Genomic DNA, 6824 nt, shown 5'->3' with positions numbered 1-6824 from the left:
CACACACCCTCAGTATTACTCAATATTATTTTCCACCCGTAGATGAATGAAACTCAAATATTAGTTGCCATGGAGACTTCAGCGTCACATGTTCAGTTTATGATCCGCTGTTAAGAGCTTCTCAGCAACATGAGAAAACATGCTTTACTAAATCTCAATTATGACTCAAATTCATTATGACTAAGAAAATGTAAAAGCATATATGTGTAAAATGTCGAATTGTTGTCATACTAAGGCATACAAAGTCATAATTATGTAAAAAAAACTTTTTTTAAAAAATATGACACAAAATTGTCATAATTACGAGAGATAAAAAGTTGAAATTATGAGATAAATTTTAAATGATCCATCGAAATAGCGAAATGGACTTTCCATGTCATAATTGACAAAGATGAAAATATGAAAAATTTCATAATTATTACACGCGTCATAATTGTAACTTTTATGTCAAAGTTACGAGAAAATCGACATAAAAAGATAATAACATAAACAATAACGTAAAATAACAAAAAAAACAAACATAAAAAGTTACAAATATGACATTTGTTGTATAAGTCATAAGTAGCCTATGACTATCATAATTTTGACTATCTCGTAATTATGAAATATTAGTCGAAATGATCACATACTAATAAGTCAATCAAAATTGACTTTACATGTAATAATTATGACTGTTTATGTTTTCGCAATGTCTCTTTATTGCATGTAAATAAATTGTTATTTAAAGTTTATTGTATTTAAAGTTATGTTATTATCCATGCAAAATATAAAATACTATGATTTTGTAAATGTAAGCATAATTTAGTGTGACATGTTATAAAAATTATTATTATGTTAATAATACATATTATATATAATAAATCTATCAATTATATTATCTAATGAGCCTTATGTTCATTCAGTAGCGGCTTGTCAATAGAGGGACATCTAAATTCCAGAAATATACATACAAAAATGATATAAAACTTAAAAATAAAATAGTTCACTCGTACGATGTGCCGCTGGTCGTGAGAGACTCGGCGTTTAATAACAACTATTTAGTATTTGATATTCTTTTCAATATGTTTCATGAGACGTTTTGCCCATACTGTATGAATGATGATTCTGAAGCTTTATATTAGTGATGTGTGTGTGTGTGTGTGTGTGTGTGTTGTGACTGTGGTCAGAGCAGTGTGTGTGTGTGTGTGTGTGCGTGTGTGTGTGTGTTGTGACTGTGGTCAGAGCAGTGTGTGTGTGTGTGTGTTGTGACTGTGGTCAGAGCAGTGTGTGTGTGTGTGTGTGTGTGTGTGTGTGCGTGTGTGTGTGTGTTGTGACTGTGGTCAGAGCAGTGTGTGTGTGTGTGTGTGTGTGTGTGTGTGCGTGTGTGTGTTGTGACTGTGGTCAGAGCAGTGTGTGTGTGTGTGTTGTGACTGTGGTCAGAGCAGTGTGTGTGTGTGTGTGTTGTGACTGTGGTCAGAGCAGTGTGTGTGTGTGTTGTGACTGTGGTCAGAGCAGTGTGTGTGTGTGTGTGTTGTGACTGTGGTCAGAGCAGTGTGTGTGTGTGTGTTGTGACTGTGGTCAGAGCAGTGTGTGTGTGTGTTGTGACTGTGGTCAGAGCAGTGTGTGTGTGTGTGTGTTGTGACTGTGGTCAGAGCAGTGTGTGTGTGTGTGTTGTGACTGTGGTCAGAGCAGTGTGTGTGTGTGTTGTGACTGTGGTCAGAGCAGTGTGTGTGTGTGTGTGTTGTGACTGTGGTCAGAGCAGTGTGTGCGTGTGTGTGTGTGTTGTGACTGTGGTCAGAGCAGTGTGTGTGTGTGTGTGTGTGTGTGTGTGTGTGTGCGTGTGTGTGTTGTGACTGTGGTCAGAGCAGTGTGTGTGTGTGTGTGTGTGTGTGTGCGCGCGTGTGTGTGTGTTGTGACTGTGGTCAGAGCAGTGTGTGTGTGTGTGCGTGTGTGTGTGTTGTGACTGTGGTCAGAGCAGTGTGTGTGTGTGTGTGTGTGCGTGTGTGTGTGTTGTGACTGTGGTCAGAGCAGTGTGTGTGTGTGTGTGTGTGTGTGTGTGTGTGTGTGTGTGTGTGTGTGTGTGTGTGTGTGCGTGTGTGTGTTGTGACTGTGGTCAGAGCAGTGTGTGTGTGTGTTGTGACTGTGGTCAGAGCAGTGTGTGTATGTGTGTGTGTGTGTTGTGACTGTGGTCAGAGCAGTGTGTGTGTGTGTGTGTGTGTGTGTGTGTGTGTGTGTGTGTGTGTGTGTGTGTGTGTGTGTGTGTGTGCGTGTGTGTGTTGTGACTGTGGTCAGAGCAGTGTGTGTGTGTGTGTGTGTGTGTGTGTGTGTTGTGACTGTGGTCAGAGCAGTGTGTGTGTGTGTGTGTGTGTGTGTGTGTTGTGACTGTGGTCAGAGCAGTGTGTGTGTGTGTGTGTGTGTGTTGTGACTGTGGTCAGAGCAGTGTGTGTGTGTGTGTGTTGTGACTGTGGTCAGAGCAGTGTGTGTGTGTGTGTGTGTGTGTGTGTGTGTGTGTGTGTGTGTGTGTGCGTGTGTGTGTTGTGACTGTGGTCAGAGCAGTGTGTGTGTGTGTGTGTGTGTGTGCGCGCGTGTGTGTGTGTTGTGACTGTGGTCAGAGCAGTGTGTGTGTGTGTGCGTGTGTGTGTGTTGTGACTGTGGTCAGAGCAGTGTGTGTGTGTGTGTGTGCGTGTGTGTGTGTTGTGACTGTGGTCAGAGCAGTGTGTGTGTGTGTGTTGTGACTGTGGTCAGAGCAGTGTGTGTGTGTGTGTGTGTGTTGTGACTGTGGTCAGAGCAGTGTGTGTGTGTGTGTGTTGTGACTGTGGTCAGAGCAGTGTGTGTGTGTGTGTGTGTGTTGTGACTGTGGTCAGAGCAGTGTGTGTGTGTGTGTGTGTGACGGCTGGATCAGGATCTCAAGGGTCATCGCAGGGAAACGAGGGAATCTGTTTACGAGGGTCAAAGGTCACATCAGGACACGACCCGAGCGTAGAGAGAGAACAGCAGCTCTTCTTCTTCTTCTTCTTCTGCTGTGATGATGTCGCTGGGAGAGAGTGAATCTGAAATGGATAATAATGTTGTATAGATATAGATAGATAGAGGAAACACTGAATATGAATATTGACTTGTTTTGTGATAATTGTGTTGTTCTAATAATAGCGGATCATAGAGTCTGAGAATAGCCGTGAGTCTGTTAACAGCAGATCAGTCCTCCGGGATCACCCGAGGGATCAGCCGTGTGTGTCCAGCAGAGATGACGGGAGGCTGGGCGTATCCCAGAATCCCCGGCCGGCGGCACCGCTCGAACAGGTCGGCCCTGTTCCGCGAGCGGTTGTCGTGGCGATCTCGGCTCCGGGAATGCTGGGAATGTGAGAGTTTCCCAGGAGTGTTAGATGAGTTTCACTCGCTCTTCACACGCGTTGTGATCCATGAAACCCTTCCCATCATGCATCACGGCTCAGAGATGATTGACACGCCAGATAATGACACACATCAGCGCTGTCAGACATGGGCAGTATTTCAATTAAATGTATTTTAAATGCGTATTGAATTACTTTAGTGTATTTTGTCATTTGTATTTTGCAGGTGTGGAAAAAATTTAATGTAGTTTGTAACACAATATTTTGAGGGAGTGTATTCGGTAACGCTTTAGATTACAGCCGGAAAGTACTGCGTAATTAAGAGGAATGTACAGTGTAACCTTCGGTAATTATAGTGTACCTATAAAGTACTTGCATGTCAGTATAAGGGAACAATATGTAAAGTTTGGGGAATAAAGGGGTAACAACCAGGAGAATTAAACAAATATTTATACTGTGAGTATTACAGAACTAAGGGGTACTTATTCTACTATTATGATACAGCAATCTTACATTTGGGAGCAATTTAGCGAGAACACACACTGCGTACCTTTTTGAAATAATGGTGAACCAGTACATACTGTATAGCCTTTTTAAAACTTACAGGGTACATATCTATGCAAATACAATAAAAAATAAATTAAAAAAAGGATAGCAAAAGTGCAGATGTTTAAGTTTGGGCTAACATGTTTCAAGGCAAGAAAAGCTAAAGGGCCGCACACACCGGGACGAATATCGGCGCGCATTATTCGTCAGCGTTTTTCAACGCGTTTTTTGTGTTCACACCCAAGCGATTATCACTGACGATGAGCCGAGTGAACATGCAAATTAATTCCCTGACATTAGATGGCGCTTAATGTAATACAGAAATACCCCGCGTAGTCGCTGGCACGTTTGTCATCTAGTTCTTTATGTTCCGACACCAACGACACCAACAGCTCTACATTCATCTCGTCTTGATCTTCCTCGTCTTATTTCTTCCCGGCAGTGTAGACGCGATACTTGGCGTATATCTTCTTCGCGTTACGCTCGGCAAGACCGTTTTGTGTTTGAGCGCCCCCAAGTTGTGTTTTACTGTAACTTCAGAAGCTCCAGACACGTGAGCAAAAGCGCCAATCTCATTGGTCGGATAGTTTTTGACGCGGCGCGTCAAACCAAAAAAACGAACCCGAGGCATTTTAAAAAAAATTACGCTTTTACGCGTCGGTGTGCGTACACACTCACATTGGCGCCCTTTGTTTAGTCACGAGGCGTTAAACGTCGGCGAATATCGCGCGCGAAATTCGTCCCGGTGTGAACAGGCCTTTAGACTATATTGCAATTTTTTTAAATACTGGGAAATATATCTTGTTTGATGGTTACAGGGCAAGTGGTGCTTGTATAATAAATAAAGGTTTCCGAGTCAGTGATATTAGATTGTGTGTATGCATTTTTATTGTACTAAGAGGGTAACAAGCACCACTACATGAAACAAGAGTATCTTTACCCAATATATAAGCAAAAGTTGCAATAGTTTTCGTTTTCAGTGCACTTTTGTTAAAAATATTACTTTATAAATGCATAGATATGTACCCTGTACCCATGTGTCACGTGACGCCCTAGGATCCCTGTACCACTCTACAGATGTGCGCTGGGGGAATCCGGCTCGCGTATCTTCCCCGTAGTGATAAAATACAATTCTGTATCAAAATTTAAGACAGTAGTTTGTTTCGGTTTGGTTTGCAGGGAATTACAAACCTGCGCATATATATTCAAATGCGCATAACTAATTAATTCTTGATGCGCACGTGAGCGCCATCATCAGTGTTTCTCACAGGTTCATCGTGTGAGAGAACGCTGTCGTCTTAGCGGTCTCTAATTTAATAACTAATGATCGCTGCGACGGAAATGAATCAATCAAAACTAACTAACTCATGCTTTTTTTATTTTGCTTCCTTGCCATTTTGAATTTACACATTTCTCATATTTGTGTTATTGACCTTTCAGTAATAAAAAAAAAAGACTTAAGATTATTGTGGGAGTATTTTTGTATTTTTAAAATACTAATTAGTTAGGCTACTTCTTAAATTAGTTGTCATATTAAATCTAATTAATTACCTACTTTTATTTTATTTAAATAAATTTTTCACATCAGTATTTTGTATTTTATTTTGTTACATTTCATGAGCCAGTATTTGTAGTTTGTAACAAAATAGTTGTATTTGTGCCCACCTCTGAGCGCTGGATGATGGACAGACAGACAGATAGATAGATGATGGACAGACAGACAGATAGATAGATGATGGACAGATAGATAGATGATGGACAGATAGATAGATGATGGACAGATAGATAGATGATGGACAGATAGATAGATGATGGACAGATAGATAGATGATGGACAGATAGACAGATAGATAGATAGATAGACAGATAGATAGATAGATGATAGATAGATGGATAGATAGATAGATAGATAGATAGATGATAGATAGATAGATGATAGATAGATAGATAGATAGATAGATAGATAGATAATAGATAGATAGATAGATGATAGATAGATAGATAGATAGATAGATAGATAGATGATAGATAGATATAGTTTGAAGATAGATAGATAGATAGATAGATAGATAGATAGATAGATAGATAGATAGATAGATAGATAGATAGATAGATAGATAGATAGATAGATAGATAGATGTAGCCTATAGTAAGGTCTTGTTTACTTATTCCACTTCATTTCCACTTGAACACTGTTTCAAGAACAGAACTGACCGTATGTTTATATAATATAACTGTCTGTGTTTTCTGAATGGCCATGTCTATAAGACACACACATCAGCCAGAGACACAATACACCCGTGTGTGATCGTGTGTGTGATCGTGTGTGTGAGAACTGCAGTAATGCAGCAGCGCGATGAGGATTCTAGAGTGCCGCTGGGGTGATGACGTCACAATAACCGACGCCGTGACGTTATAATAACTGACTCTGGACTGCAGAAAAACAGTAAACCAAACGGACTCACACACTCGGACACACAGAAGCAGAGATCATGGACACACACACGGGAACAGAGACTCAGGTAACAGAACCACACACACACACACACACACACACACATACCCGTCACTCTGATGTTACTGAGAGTTAACCAGGGTTTGAAATGAACACCCGCGAAATACGGGTAAACACCGTTAAATCACGAGCGGGTTTGCCGTGTTGTTGTTGTGTTCACTCACTCACTCTGCTGGGGAGTTCGTGTTGGTCAAGTCTGCGCAGATTTAGCGCTAATACTCGCGAGTCATCATGATATATTAAACACAATCTGCTCATATCTGCTCATTTGAACACACACAGCACAACAGCGCTTGCTCATCTGCACTGAAGCAACAGCGAAGATTAAAAAGCCTTTGGTGAACAGAAAATACATTATTTTCCAACATCCTATTTTTTTTTTAATGTTCTTAGTCCTGTATTATTGACCTGTCCTCCTAAAACACATTTATGGT

Source organism: Phoxinus phoxinus (genome assembly GCF_949152265.1).
Source record: "Phoxinus phoxinus genome assembly, chromosome: 20".
Classification (NCBI taxonomy): Eukaryota; Metazoa; Chordata; class Actinopteri; order Cypriniformes; family Leuciscidae; genus Phoxinus; species Phoxinus phoxinus.
Note: the sequence above shows the minus strand (reverse complement) of the source record.